Below are 16,118 nucleotides of genomic sequence, written 5' to 3'. Positions count from 1 at the left end.
GCAGTGGTGGAGTCAGGGTTTGAACCCAAGCAGGTCAGGAATTTTATACTGAAAGGGTTCTCAGAGTTCACAAGGTCCAATATTCTCATTTTACAGATGACAGAGATGCTTCAGAATTTACTAGTGCCAGGCAGTACTCTAAGGATTTTTAAAATGTGAGATAGGTACAAAGGAGAAGATGGAGCCTAAGAACTTTTAAGAAACTCACCTAAGATCACACGGCCAGGAATAAATGGCAGAGCTGGGATGCACACCCTCAACCTGTCTTACTGAGTGAGGAGTAGCGTGCGGACCTCAGGCCCCTCTGCCAGGTTGCCAACCCTTCCCCCACACCCATCGTGAGTCCTGTCCCCACCTTCCGGCAAGCCCGACAAGGCACAGTTTTGAGGCAAAGAGCAGAGATGCTGTCAGTGAGGGGTTTGTTCTCTGCTGTTGTTCTCTAGCCTTTAGTCAGCCAGAGAGAGTGGTTTCCCAGCATCTCCCAAGTCACAGAGAAAAGCCCCAGTGACGCAACAGGGACCGAGCTAACAGCTCCACATCCTTCCAGCTGAGCCCTCTCCACTCTTCTCTCTCAAATCCTGCAGCCTCCTTTGCCCTTTACCTGACTTTGAGGGAACAAACCCTCAGTCTTCAATATGAGCTGACATTTGGGTGGAGAAACTTTAACAGATGGGTTGAGACAGATCTGCTGATTGGATCCAGGGGGCGGCTCATAAAATGTGGTGTCAGAGACCCTTTGAGGGGACTCCCAGGCAAAGCCAGCCGGCCCTGGGCAAGGCAGGCCAATGGAATCTGGATGGAGGCCTCCAGCCTGCCAGCCCTGAGTCTGCTGGTGAGACAAACTGAGACAAAGACACTGTTGTCTCCGCATCAGTACATTTTTGCAGCGATTTCCTACTGCAGGAGAACAGACTCCGGTCTTTTCTGTGCTGGGGTTTCCAGCTCCCTTCTGTGTCAGCACGAGCCCCTTTCATGCCCTTGAAATACAGGGGATCCGGTCTGAGAAAACCCTGACCTTGCTGTTGGTTTAGGACCTTACAGTTGCTTTCAGGACATTACCTGCTCCGTATTTATTGAGCATCTACTATGTGCCAGCCATTATGCTCAATGCCAGAGATCAAGTGCTGAAGAAGGCAAACGTGGTCCCTGCCCTTGAGGAACAAATGGTCCACTGGGGACACAGGCCATCATGACTGGGACCATGAAGTATAGGGCTAGGGAACCTAGTCTGGTGTGGGTGGTCACGGAAGGCTTTCTGGAGGAAGAGATATGTAATCTGAGGTCTGAAGAATTAGAGGAGTTTAACCAAGCAGAAGTCAAAGGAAAGAGAACTGGGCAGGAAAGTGTTCTAGGTAGAAAGGAGTATGTGCAAAGGCCTTAGTGAGAAGAAACACTTAACTTTCAAGGAATGAATGTTGTGAAGAATGTGAGGGGTGGGTTGGCAATGGAATACCGAGAAAGGCTGGAGAGATTACAAAGGCCTAAGTTGAATTTATGAAGAAAATAGAGGCCATTACTGGGTTTTATGTAAGCAAGAGTGTGCCTGGCTGACCCCTCACCGTACCACAGGCCATATTCAAGTCAGTAAGTGACCTGGCCCTCAGCTCATATGTTACCTTCTTCGAAAGGCTTCCCTGAGCACCGTAGCTTGCATGGGGAGGAGGCACAGAGCTCAGTTTGAATGAAAGTTGGAAATTTTGATTGACAGAGGCCGCGACTAATAAGTTATGGGATCTGATTGGGGGTTGGGGGGTTGGGAATTCAACAAGTCTCAGTCACAGCTCTTGGAAAAACTGAAGTCCTCCAACTTATAATCAACAGGTTGAAGCTCCTCACTCAAAACAGTTCCACAAGGTCAAGGACCATCTGGTCACTTGCAGTAGCGAACACCAGAGGGAACCAAAGCCAGGCATTTGAGGAGCAAGTGTGAGAAGGCCATGGGCGTTTCACAAAAAAGGGTAAACAAGAACTTTCATTTTCTCTTGGCCTCAGAGCAGGTAGGAACAGCAACACCAACACACTGAGGCATTTCACCAGAAACAGCATTACTATCACAAATAAACCACCCAGACTGAGCCTCATTACTCAAGCTAATGGTTTAAAAACCCCACACGGCTTAGCAGTAACCATGAGGGAAGTGATAGAACGGAAGAGCTGTGAGCTCACCCCAGGTGGGGGCGGTGCTGCAGGCGTCTAGCACCGCCCTCCATAAGAGCAGGACTGGGCACTCATTTCCGAAACCAAAACAAAGAAGAGGTGCCAGCATGGAGTAGGTTGGAAAAAAGAAGGAAACAAAAAAATCCCACAACTGTGAACCGTGGCTCCATGAGCACAGCCAGGGTGAGTGGAATTTCCTCTTGCTGTTCAGGAACAAGGGTTTCATGAGGCAGATCTCCAGATAAGACAGAAAGCAATGATTCATTACTTCAACCTTCTGTTTCTGCCTGCGCTCAGCTCAGGAAGACATGAGGCCCTAGTCCTCAAAAGTTTCCATTAGTCTTTACCCTTGAAAGGCCACTTGGCAAAGACTGATGAAAACTTGACAGATGTAAATATTAGCCATGTCTTGAATGATGAGCATTTCTCAAGCGAGAAACTAGCAGTTATTTTACAGATGTGTCTAAAATAAAAATCACCCCCGTGGAAGCATGTCTTCCATCTCTAACACCACAGCTCAAGTGCCTGGGTTCACAGTCTCCCAGGTTCTGGGCTCTGAGAGGAGAACAGGTGAGACCCACATGGACAGGCAGGGACCAGCTTTGATGAATTCTGGCTTCTCAAAATAAGTCCATAAACCAAGGGACTCTTTTGGTGATCAGTGAGAATAATAAATGGGCTGGAAAATTGAGCATTATGCGGGAAGGCTCTAGAAATGGTCTGAAGAAATAAGTTAAAGAAGAAAAGCCTGGGGAAGCTGAGGGATCCTTGGGGAGAAGAGCAGTTGGTAATAATCATCAGATTAAAAAAAAAAAAAGTTACATGAAAGATGGTGAGCCAGATCTTTTCAAATCCACAGGGGGAAATGAGAAAGTGCACTTAACTAGCCACTCAGTCCTTTAGCCCATTTTGCACACTCCCTTCCTCCAACTACTAAGCTCTGATCCAAAAGCTACTTACAGAACCTGGAAGTTTGTGTTTCAAGACCACATATGCTCTTAATTCTTTCTATGGCTTTATCTGTGTAGCTGTCATCTTTTAAGATGACTGCCAAATGGCTATCGACCGCTATTTAACAGAATATGAGATCATTGGTAAAATATAAGATTTTGAATGAGTAGACACATTACCTTAGCTATCACTTCTGTCCTTCAAAGTCCCCTTGCAACCCATGGCCAAGGTCCCTGGCACCTTCTAAAATGATGGTAAACAGGCTTCAAAGATTTCAAGAACTCTCTGGGCTTCTCTCACACCACTTTTGGTGTCAAGCCCTCTTCCTGTGGCCTGGCTCCCTAAGATGCCATTCTGTTGCCCCAAACCCTGGAGTCTCCACAGAGCCTCTGGATGGATGACTCAGTTGTCCTGAACCTTTAGGCTTGTTTTCTTTTTCAGTTCATTGGCTGTCTCATCCTCGGTTTCATATCTTGCAGCCTATCGTCAAACCCCACCCAACATTACCGGTCAGCTCCCTGAAGAAGGCTTCTATTCTCTGGGAGGAGAAGCTCACAAGTAATACTGGCAGGAATGTTAACATAAGATCAGGACTCTTTGGAACAAGTTGTGTTAGTGGATTGCACTAACACCGGGAACCCATGAACAGATAAGAAGGGAAAATACGAGGTTTATCACTCTACCCCAGTGACACACAATAGATATACAGCAATTCATGTTAATTGAATACATGAATTAAATGCATACCTGCAAGACCTCTCAAAAACTTTAAAGTTCTGGTATGCGTTATAAATCTCCAAGAGGGTGACGATTTGCTCAAAACTTGCTCAAGGGATCCCTGTCTTACTTTTCACGGAACACCAATTAACATTTCATGGAACACTATTATACTGAGAAACTCAGTTTGGGAAATGCTGACCTAGTTCCTTTTTTCCCTCCAATGTGATTTATCTGCTGTGTTTTAGCCAGTCATATCTTTGACTCAAAATTACCTAAAAATAAATACTATTTTTATAATGCATATTTTTCTCCAAACCATGAGAGTTTCCTACCCGTGCAGTTCTTCATGGAGTCCCCCCCCCCAAAAAAAAAAAAAACACCACAGGAGAGAATTACTGGCCTTGTGTAGGATCCAGAGGCATTAAAGAACTTGACTTTGGTTGGATCCCAAGTAGTAGAGGCTATGTGGTGATTTATTATTATTTTCTGACCCCAAATACCTGACTCAAATAAAATTAGGCACCCACAGTTTTTAATGTCAGTATGGTTTTCATGCAGTAGATTTCCTTTGAGGGGCATGTATGTATCGTAGAGTGAGTGTCAATTCACATTTAACAGAGCTGTGTCTCAGTTTCTTGTGCTTCCTAGAGACACATGCATCCCTTGCCTTCTGTGGATGCCAAGAAAATGCCTGAGCCAATAGGTGTAAAAGAATATACAACTTTTCATGCATCCGTGCCTTACATGCATTCACAGTTAATTACAATAATGTTGTATCTATCCAGAAATGACTATCAGAAGCAGATAAGAAATCTGAAGTTGAAATGGTCTGAGTGGCCAAAAGAGACATTCATTTCATGGTTTACAACCAGAAGTGTATACACCTTCCTCATTGCAGTGACCCTCATACTTTCACTCAGACCCAACTTATTTTTATCTCGTACATAATTCCAACAGGTGTAAGGACTTGTTTCAAAATTTAAGAACAAGTTTAAATTCTAAGAATTTTTTTTAAAAAACAGCAGCTGCTGGGCATCATGGGCAAATAGCCCTACACCAATGATCTGCTCCTTGTCCCAGCATCCTTTTTGTTTTCAGAGCTGTGGGTTCTATGTCTTTACACCTGTGAGGCTGGCTGGTCTCTCAACTGTGGAAGCAATCCCCCTTGGGAAGGACAGACACGATGAGAAGCTCAGTGCCAGCTGCTTGGTGGCTCAGCATCACGCTGGTTTTAGAGTCCTGTTCTGACAGTAGTACCTCGCTCATCCATCACTGAGTTTGACCATGTTCCAAAGACATATCCCCACCTTCTACCAGTCTGGTCCCTTTTGAAGTCTGCTTTGGGTCAGTCCACTCTCATTTGAAAGTTGATTTTTTTTTCCCTTTAAGTATGATGATTCCACTTCAACACCAAACACTAGGACATAAAGTCTGATGACAAATACTTTTCTGACTTGTGTATCTTATTTAGTGGCACATTTAATTAATAAATTATCATTATTAAGCCAAATCCATACAAAAAGATAAATCCGGCTATATATATTTACTACATGTATTATTAGCTATACAATTTTTAAACATTAGAAGTTGGNCTAACCGCTGTGCCACCCAGGTGCCCCATGATTCCACTTTTCAACACCAAACACTAGGACATAAAGTCTGATGACAAATACTTTTCTGACTTGTGTATCTTATTTAGTGGCACATTTAATTAATAAATTATCATTATTAAGCCAAATCCATACAAAAAGATAAATCCGGCTATATATATTTACTACATGTATTATTAGCTATACAATTTTTAAACATTAGAAGTTGGAATTTGTGCTTTAAAATCTAGGTTATGTGGCCACCTCTGTCCCATGAACCTATAGAAGGACATATTTGTTTCTTGAATTAATTTTATTTCACTCTGCTGTGGGGATATTTTTGCATATAAAAACATGTCTGGGCATTTTAGTTTCTATGGCACTAGTTAAAAATGAAGCCCATTTTCTTTATGAAAAAAGAAGTAGCCAATTTCTATGCATGTAGGCATATGTGCCTCCCTCTGGGGAGAGGAGCGCTGGCTTCCCGGCCAAGTCAAACAGGCTGGTTCAGCGCAGAGGCCTTTTATAGTCTGGATTGCTGGGCTGCATTTCCCTCATCTTAAAAATAAAGCACAAAACAGGGCTACTGTCAGTTTCAAATGAGATAATATGCATGCTAGTGCTTTGAGAAGCGCTATAAAAATACAAGCCATATTATTACCAGTGCAGTGGGGATTCCAGCTAGGCACCATGGTAAACGTGGTCACGAGATCAGGGGTAAAGACTCCTAGGATGCCGTGCAAGGCCAGGCCCTCCCCCCTAGTTCTTAAAGCTGCAGAGAGGTCCCACTCCCACCCTGGCAGGATGCGACAGAGACTCAATTTATCCTTTTCTGCTTCTTGTGGCCCTAGAACTCTGCTCCCCCAACCACTCCCTAAGGACAAAGTAAAGTAAAACAGACAGCGGTAGAAGAAAGCAACGTGCACTCCTTCTTAGGAGCCTTGCCACGTTAATACAGATCCTTTCCTGGGGCAATCGATTTATACCTATAAGTCTGGCTGACCTTTCAACTCTGGAAGCAGTCCACCTTGGGAAGGATGGGGCAGGATTAGGAGCTTTTATATCGCTCCATACACTGTTCTTATTTTTAAAAAGTATTTATACATAAGACATATATATGACATATATATAGAGAGAGAGATGTAGATATAGATATACAAAACCATATTTTTATATTGTTTTATGTTGGTGTTAAGCCAGTCCTTTCACTGGAATCATGCATATCTTGTGTTTCTGCAGTTCCTTTGAGGTCTCTCTATTGATGAACCAATCAGCTATGGAAAGAGCCCAGATGTGCATCAACAGATGAACGGATAAGGAAGACATGGTACACACACACACACACACACGCACACACGCACAGGAATATTATGTGGCCATCAAAAATGAAATCATGCCACTTGCCACGACATGGATAGAACTAGAGGGTATTATGCTAACCGAAATAAGTTAATCCGAGAAAGGCAGTTATCATATGATCTCACTGATACGTGGAATTTAAGAAACAAAACAGATGAACATAGGGGAAGAAAGGAAAAAATACAACAAGATGAAACCAGAGGGAGAGACAAACCATAAGAGACCCTTAATCATAGGAAAAAAACTGAGGGTTCCTGGAGGGGAGGGAGGTGGAGAGATGCGGTAACTGGGAGAAGGGCATTAAGTAGCGCGTGTGATGTAAGGAGCACTGGGTACTATAGAGGACTGATGAATCACAGACCTGCACCCCTGAAACCAACAATACACCGTATGTTAATTAATTGAATTAAAATTTTTAAAAATGTTTAAAAAACAAAACAAAACAAACTACCTCACTAACTAGTTCTCTACCAGGACAGTGTACACAGAAATGAAATAGTCCACTGATGGCGACTGTGGCAACAATAACGCATCTTAGCTCAAGACTAACTTTCCTAGTGTTTCCCTGCGTACAAAACTTAGCACGAATAATAAACTCTCTCTCTCTTTAGATTGTGTGTCCGCCCCCCCACCCCCCCAGGTCTGTACACTCTACGCTTGGGTACCTGTACGTCAGCCACTCCTCTTCATTCAACAAACAGGTTTGATCTCCTTCAATGTCTAGTCAGATTTGCCTACAATAGCCTTTCTTTAAAACACATTAACTCTTTGCCTCCTCCTCTCCTTCAGCGCCAGCCCACATATCGCCTCCTTGGGGCTACCTTATTTGTGGCTAATCGCTCATTGACTTTATCACACAATATTTTACCTCCTCGCACACCTACCTCTCTTACCAGGTTATGAGTACCCTCAAGGCAAGACTCAGTCTTGCTTCCATTTTATCCCTACTTCCAAATACGGGCACATAGTAGACAGTCCATAAATGTTTGTTAATTTGAATCCTGTGTGACAGAGCCTGGGTCAGAGTAAGATGAATAAGACAAGGGCCTTGCCTCAAGGAGCTCTCAGCTATCCCCTTCAAATTAGCCTAACCTACAGCTGGGAAGTTTTCACTCCCCTCTCTTCTTCCCCTTGTTCTTTCCAGCCCTGGATTATTAGGCAAAATAAGCACTACTTAATTGCCCAAGGGACAGGGGCACCTTGGAGTTTTCCTTCTAGTGCTGTTGCCCTTAACTCTTTCACTGCCATTCTTGACTTGAGTGGAATGTCTTAATAATTGTTTTTATCTGCCTATGTTCACTTTTAACAGCATCATTAAAAAGGCATTTTCTGGGGCGTCTGGGTGGCTCAGTCAGTTAAACATCTGCCGACTGCTCAGATCATGATCCCGGGGTCCTGTAATGAAGCCCCGTGTGGGCTCCTTGCCCATCGAGGAGTCTGCTTTGCCCTCTGCCCCTCTCCCCATGCTTTCTCTCTAATAAGTAAATACAATCTTTTTTTAAAAAAAATATTTTCTTTGGCACAGGGACTCAAGTTTGGTTTGAAGGTGTTGTCAGATATCTCATTTTTTTTCTCCATCTCTCATGGCATGAGTGTTTCACTTCCAACCAGTGATTTGTGTAACAGACCCTTTATTTGAAGCAATGGAAGGGCCAAGGGGGCACCATTGTTGACTATGTTTAGGGCATTGGTTTACCTTAATCTTGCCCATTGGTCCTTTCATTATTTGTTAGTAACTCTAGTGAAAGGCTTGTTGCGGGAACGTGAAACACCTGGATAAAATGAGGCATCTTGGTCATTGAGTACAATCCGACCCCCATCCAACCGCTCGGTCTATTTGCTTACATGTACCCACCCCTGTGCTCCATTCCATTTCCACTTTGACACCCACTTTCTCCCAAGAGCACTCCCCCCAGCCCCCACAGTATAGACTTCTTCACTGTCCTGTTCACTTATCTAGAGTTCACTCCTAGGAGAACACAGCTCCAGTCCCACCTCCCCTTTGCACAATGCCTAGAAGTCATAGCACATTGCACCATGTCATAGACATGGAATGCCACTATCCAACAGCCCATGAGTTCTCTTGGGTTATTTTTAAATGTGAACATACACATTTATTTTAACCCTCAGTTAGATGGCAGGTTTCTGGAAGACTAAGTCTGTGTTTTTCGATATAAGGTAATGTGAGCAGTAGGTGCACAATAAATGCTTTATAGTAAATGCTCTCCAGATTTCAGTTATTCATGGAACCCCATCTTTCTCCATTCTCCCCCCCAAAATCACAAATCAGTATTGTCACTCTTTAGTCCAACTTCAGGCAGTCTTCTCTCACTATCTCTCACTTAGGGTTGAGTCTCCTACATGGAGGACATCCCCATGAAAATTCAAATAAAGACATTTATGGGAAGTTTGAGCCTGGCACCCTTGCTTACGTACCCTCCTAAAGAGCAGGGAAGTTCCACTTCCTTGTTATTGTAAAAGTTTTCTTCTGTCTTTCAACGAGTGAAGGAGATCACCTGGGGAGGAAGCAAGTAGGATCTAAACAAGGAAGTCTCAAAATGTCAAGTATCTATAGTCAGCAAAACTGTCTCCGGGAGCCATGGGCGGGAACTGCTGACGTGAGAGGGTGGGCGAGGCAATGAGCTTGCAGTGGTGTGGATGGTACCACCAGTGACCCTCAGCTGCCCCTGCGCACCGGCCATAAGCCGGGCACTCTGCGAAGTCAGTTACAGTCACCCTACCGTTCACTCCTGCCCACTCTCCCGTGAGAGCAGAACTGGGATCGCCCCCACTGCACCACACTGAGTGGTTTGTTTCTAACAACTCGGGAGGCGCGAGCCCAGGAAATGGAATGGTGTTAAACACGAGCGGAGTGTTCGTTATGAGCGTGAACTGATTCTGAGGTTGATTTCTCTAAAATGGCTCCAAATGCAATTTGAAGTAATTTCCAAGTGTTTCGGTTTGTTGTGTCAAGGAAGCTCTGAGGATTATAGAATAAAGTTGTTACAAGATGCAGCAAGACCAACCGCCTGCTCTGGGTAATCTCGCAAGCTTCAAGGACCGCGGGCAGAAAAAGAAATTCCCCCAATGGAAGCGAGCAGAATGGTGCTTCAGGTGAGCCAACGTCACCCAGCCAGGGAGCCCACCGTGACCTTGGGCTCTAAACTACCTTCATTGTGGACACGATACAAAGATATAAAGATAACATTTAATGAGGAGTCACTCGGCTGCTACGAGGGCATGGCTGGCAATTCAAAACTTTGGTTCAGTGTTCTGGAGCTGTGCTTTCAAAACTCATTAGTAATCTGTTAAATCAATTTAGTGGGTAGTAACCATCGAGAGAGAAAGGGAAGGGGAGAGGGAGAAGAAAAAGAGAGAAAATAAAGTGCGTTCCACACATTATGAGTAATATTGTTTCGTGAAACAATTTTCAGCTGGAAGTCATTTTTAAATATAGATGTTTACTGAATCATGTTGTAAAAATCATAGCCTGAAAACATTTGAAAAACACTGGCCTTGGCACGCCTGGGTGGCTCAGCCCGTTGGGCCTCCGGCTCTTGATTTTGGCTCAGGTCATCTCAAGATGGTGAAATCGAGCCCCATGTCGGGCTCTGAGCTCAGCGTAGAGTCTTCCTAGGATTTTCTCCCTCTCTCTCCCTTTATCCCTCCCCCCGCCCCGTGCTCTCTCTCTCTCTCTCTCTCTAAAACAAATAAATAAAAATCTTAAAAACACTGACCTTGATTCTTGAAGTAAAATTTCTTCAAAATACAGATTCTTGAGTTTCCACGATTACTGAGCTGAATGGAAACACTTCCAAAGTTGTCTTCCTTACCAACCTCGTTGAACCCACTGGAGAAGGCGGAGAACTTTTAGGTATGCTTACTGTGTCCCCAAGATTCCCTCCCTATCCTAGATCCTCAGAGGCACAGAAAATACATGAGTGACCATTTCCTTTGCCCTTGTTCCTAACCACCCTTATAAGAAGGTTTACACTGTCCTTAAATTTCAGATCCCTTCTTGGGTTGGGCACACAGTTTCGGCCCCGCTCTGCTCCCATCTCAGCCTGAACACAGCGTGGACACAGTCTTATTCACCTTTCACTAGACTGTGAGCCCCGTGTGCTGGGAACTATGTACTATCAGTGTGGCCCCATGGTGCAGTGTCTTGTTCGCAGCAGGCCCTTGTACATGTTTGCCGAATTAAAAACAGACTGAATCTGCTCTCAGTTAAGATCAGCTACAGGTGAAGGACCACATTTAACTTTGTTAGGGCCTTTCATTAACCAAATGGTTAATGAGATTTGCTTGTATAATAAATGTCTGGCTTTGAACCCAATTAAAATTCATCTTCCTCTGATTACCAGGGCTAAGTGAAGGTCTCCAAATTACAGGAAAGGAGCTAGGAGACATGTGTTTCCATCTCATAAGTGGTGGGCCCAGCGAGAGTTGCCAGGAGGCCAGATATCTGTTCAAGCAGGCGAATGCCTGGCAGAGGAAAAAGAATTCTGTGTTTGGGACAGAGACTGCTGGACATGGACAGAGGGGCAGGCTCGGCCCCTCAGAGAGAAGCCTGGGTGGCTCAGAACTCACCCAGAGGCTGGAGGAGATGCTGGGGCTCCACACTGGGAAACAAGTGAAGGCTGGTGAGGAGAGGCATTTCTGGGAACCACCCACAGAACACCTCTCAGCTATGCCCCGACTTTACCTTAGGAAATTTAGTGCCAATCCTGGAGAGAGAGGGCAATCAGAAATCAGGCCTTACTGCACCCTTTCTGTGCTAATATGGGAGGTGTAAGTCGGAGCCGGGGTGACTGTGGTCCAACTCAGTCCACAAGGTGAGACTCCCCACAGTACTGGCAGCACCAAGGTGGCCTCGGGTTAATCCCTGAATGGAGGAAACCCGGCTATAGCAGCTCCTGTTCAGAGCCCCCAGCACCAACCATGTGTGGAGCCAACACCTGCGGCAGAAATGCTCTAGAAGGCACCGTGGAGAACAGGGAGTCATTCAGACACCTAGCAGAGAACCCTGAAGGGGGTTCGTGTCCAGATGGTGGGGTAGCTGCTTGACACTAAAGTTGGCTTTCATTCCTGTCACCGTTATTAGCCAATCCTTCATTTGACCTTTCCCAGTGATGTGGGTTGGCAGAAAATGGGGCTATACAGCATTGTGGAAAATCCTTCAGCATCAATCACATTTTTCCAGAGAATTCACATATCCGCCAGCCCAACCCTGAGGGGCTCATTCCTGTCCAGGAAATGTGCTAATGAGTCAGGCCCGTTAGCATAATTTCATTATTAAAGAAGGTTCCTATGAGGAACTATACATCTGAACTCTGTCTCTCTCAGCCTGTTCTAATTTTAGGATGTGGGGTTCCATGGTGCAAAGCACACTTCTCCATAAAGCCACAGGAATCCCTTCTGAAATTACAGCTGGGTAATACTTTTTTGTTTCTATTCCGTTATCACATCAATTCACTGACAACATGTACCAAAACATCTAGGAAATTTTCAAGCTTTGTACAACAGTTGAAGAGACTTATGCAGAGCAATACTGTCACTGACTCATGGTTTCCAATAAAAGGGGAAAAAAAGAGACTCCTTACTTCTTATGAATAATGTATCCATTGAAAGGTCATCCACTTATTTTGTAAAGACCTCCAATGCTCACATGGTCTATAAGCTCTTGGAAAGTGGGGTGTGCCCTCATGTGAAAAGAAAGAGAAAACATTAGGAACCTCGTGTTTTTAAGATTTTCATTTCTATGCTACATATTAGAATGGAAAAGTAGCAAAAAAGCCACAATGACATTAATAGCTGTTGTTTATTCCCTATTTACCATGTGCCAAGTGCTTTATATGCAGTGTCTTATTTAATCCTCCAAACGATCCTACGAGCAGAGCTGAAGTTCAGCCGGGATCCAGCGGAGTTACCGAAATGCTTCTTCACAGGTTAGCATGTATTCACGGCCCTGAGACCACTGAGTGACAGTGCCCTTCCTCTCCATGCACACAACACCCTATTCACCCTTTCCTCTTCCCTGGGGACATCCAGGACTGTTCCAGGACTAATGCACTGATGCCAGAGACTGTTGTGATTGGTCAGTGTCCATGCTGTACTCGTGGTTAAATATTTCTAATGCCACCCCTGACTTAGGAGGTAGACATGATTATCCTCATTTGCAGATGAAGAACCGGGAGCTTTAAAGAGTATGGCACCCTCTCTTTTCCAAAGTTGCCTACAACAATACTTCCAGTCATGCGTCTCTTCAAGAAACTTGTCACTTCCCCATCAAGAGTTGGCCTCTGTTTCTCCTCCCCTAGAGACTGGGTGGGTCTGTGTAGCGATCTCAACGAACAGAATGTGGCAGAAGTGATGCTGTGTGACTCTGGGGCTAGGTTAGCAAAGGCAATTCACTTTCTACTTGGCTCTCTCTCTCGGGACACTCACTGTTGAAATACAACCATCACATAGAAAAAGCCCAAGCCACACGAAGCGGCCGTGTGTAGGTGCTCTGGCCGATAGTCTCAGTTGAGGTCCCAGCTGCCTGCCAGCATCAACAGCCAGACGTGTGAGTGAGTGAGCCTCCAGATGACTGCAGCCCCCACCTGTCAAATTACCCCTCAGTCTTTGAGTCTTCCAGCGAAGGCCCCAGATATCAGAGAACAGAGACAAACTGCCCTGGGGTACCCTATCTGAATTTCTGACCTTAAAATTTATGCATATGCAAAATGGAGGGAATTTGTTACATGGCAGTACATAATCATAGGGAGGTTAAACAATGTGCCCAAGGTCACATACCCACTAAGTGGTGAAGCCAAAATCACCTGACTTTGAAAGCTAGCATTCTTAACCACCAGGTGACACTGCTCCTGAGGCAACATGGTAGCAGGAAGATGCCAGCTGGACCACCTTTCAGTTGGATATATGGAGTTGATGGATATGCCAGGGCTGCCATCATTCTCCGTGGTGCAAACCCACACACTTTTTATTGTGTTACTCTGTTGTGTACGGTTTCCATTTCCAATATCATCTCCCGATCCAAGATATCTGCTCCAATTCAAGCCATAAGATCTGTATTCCAGTCATTAAGAAGAAAGAAGAAAAAAACATGCAACCCTCCTCTCAAGAAAATTTTCTGGAAAGTGCAAACACTATTTCTACTTAACATATCACTATCCAGAACTTAGTCACATGGTATACCTCGCTGCAAGTGATGTTGGATGGCCTAGTGTCCAGCTAAAAACTGGAAGCATATTTCCGTAGATTCTGGAGTGTAAATGAAGAAGAGATCTGATATCAAGACACCTGTCGATCTCTGCCATAGAAAAGAAAGGGGATTGGGTAGGAAATCAATGATTTCCAATTTGAGCCATGTTAATCCTTCACTTGCTCTACTTTCACCTAACCTGTTGTTTCTTTAAAAAATATTTATACTCCATTACTAAATATTTTCTAGAGGATTTGAACTGATTTTGCTGTGGACCTTTAAATGCCCTGAGACAATAGGAATCCTCTGGCTGGGTTGCAAGGGGAAATTTGCCCTAAAGATAATCTGGGTTCAGTCAACTGTGGCCCATCATCCTCCACAAGAATAGAAATACTGAATAGACCAAGAAGCTGAAAAATATAGTGTTATGTTCAGGCATCACACCGCAGAAAGCCACACAGGATTAGCTGATGGTTTTGGCCTGGTTGAGAAATAAAGGTTACAATGAACTTTGCAGGAGCCCATTTCTAATTTGCAAAGTGTATTTTCTCCCCTCTTACGTGTACATCTAGAAAATATTTCAGACGGCATTTTCTCAAATGACTACAAAGCTGAAACTGATTTCACTTATTCCTCCCTAAAATTTGAATGCCTACTATCTTTTCCATTTCCAAGATTCTTCCCAACATGGAAACCATTTAGGTGGGTGGAGGTGGAAAGCAGTCTCTTGGACTAAAGAAACACATCACTTGAACTTCTCATCACAAGCTACTAAGGTACATATTTTCAGTGCCTGATGATTCAATCACAAAGAATTCTTTAAAGAAGGGAAATGAAATGCAATGGCCAATGGAAGCTAGTTTAAAGGAAAGAAAATGGTAGTATCTCCAATAGACAAATCTGTCTTTACATCATTTTGATGAAAATTTCCCACCATGTAAGTAAATAAAACAGAAAGTCCAGGATGGCTTAGCAATAGGAAGAAAAGACTATATAAAATGTTCTGTTGACACAAAAACACAAAATCTGCTTTCTGAATTGGAGTCTACCTGGTCTTAATTAGAGATGTCTTCAACTTGTTTCTTCAAGAAACAGGACTGTAGTTTGTATGGAAGGTTTCACCCAGGTTTCCCAGGGACTTTGGGAAAGAGTGTGTAACAAGAAGGCCTAACCCCAAGAATTCCTCCCTGGAATCTAAAATCCCGATCCTGAAGTAAAACTAGGTAGGAACTCTGTGACCTGCACTTTCTGATGAGAAAGGGGGCAGGGTGGTGGGTTCTGCCCGCAGGGGAAGGGGAAAAGCTTGAGTGAGGATAAATTTCGCTATGGCTGCTTCCCTTAACCACACGGAAAGCCAGCCAGAACAGAAAAGCATCAGGAGCACAGCATTTTGTGATATACAAATAGCTTTCACCCTTAGACCTCTATAATGGTCTTTGCATCTTGTAGGGAAAGCATATCAGCCACACAATTCTGATCATGGAAACCAAGATTCAGACCACTTGTGATTTTCTAGGAATCACCAGCTGGTGAGTGGAGGAGCCGGCACTCCAATCCTGTCTTCAATACCAAAGAGATTATTCTTTCCACTGCTTCACATTTTTCTCTCTCTACACTTTTCCAGGTGTCCACTCTGTAAGGACACACAACATAGGTTTTTAAAATATGTCCACAAATTCTTCAAAACTCCTTCTTCAAAAAGAAAGAGAGAGAGTTTACCAATTCTTCTTCCCTGTAGCATGAACTGGACTTAGCGACTCTCTCCTAACAAACAGGATATGGAGAAATGACCACACAGCGACCAGGTCTTAGAAGGCTGCGGCTGTGTCTGCTGGTTCATTCATCTGCAGAAGCCAACAGGCAAGTTGTGAGGGCACTCAGCAGCATTATGGAGAGAACTAAGGCCCCCTTTCAACAGCCAGAAAAGAACTGAAGGCTCCTGCCAACAGCCTTGTGAGTGAGCCATCTTGGAAGGGGCTCTAGTGCAGTCAGGTGTTCAGGTGACCGTAGCCTCCGCTAACATCATGACCACAGCCTCCTGAGAGGCTCTGAGCCAGAACTGCCTAGAAACCACTCTCAAGCTCCTGACACATAGGAACTGTGAGATAAATATTTATTGTTTCAAACCATTAAGT

General features: G+C 44.3%; 1 long non-coding RNA gene across 1 annotated transcript; it reads left to right on the top strand.

Moving 5' to 3' along the window:
- The first annotated feature begins 1,639 nt into the window (after positions 1-1,639).
- Positions 1,640-10,386, top strand: LOC117802952. Its single transcript, XR_004626434.1, has 3 exons — positions 1,640-2,340; positions 6,657-7,477; positions 9,751-10,386. It is a non-coding gene; the product is annotated as an uncharacterized LOC117802952 (long non-coding RNA).
- The last annotated feature ends 5,732 nt before the right edge of the window (positions 10,387-16,118 follow it).

This window comes from Ailuropoda melanoleuca, chromosome 1, assembly GCF_002007445.2.
Source record: "Ailuropoda melanoleuca isolate Jingjing chromosome 1, ASM200744v2, whole genome shotgun sequence".
Classification (NCBI taxonomy): domain Eukaryota; kingdom Metazoa; phylum Chordata; class Mammalia; order Carnivora; family Ursidae; genus Ailuropoda; species Ailuropoda melanoleuca.
The sequence above is the reverse complement of the archived record's forward strand: the minus strand, read 5'-3'. Positions and strand labels throughout refer to the sequence as shown.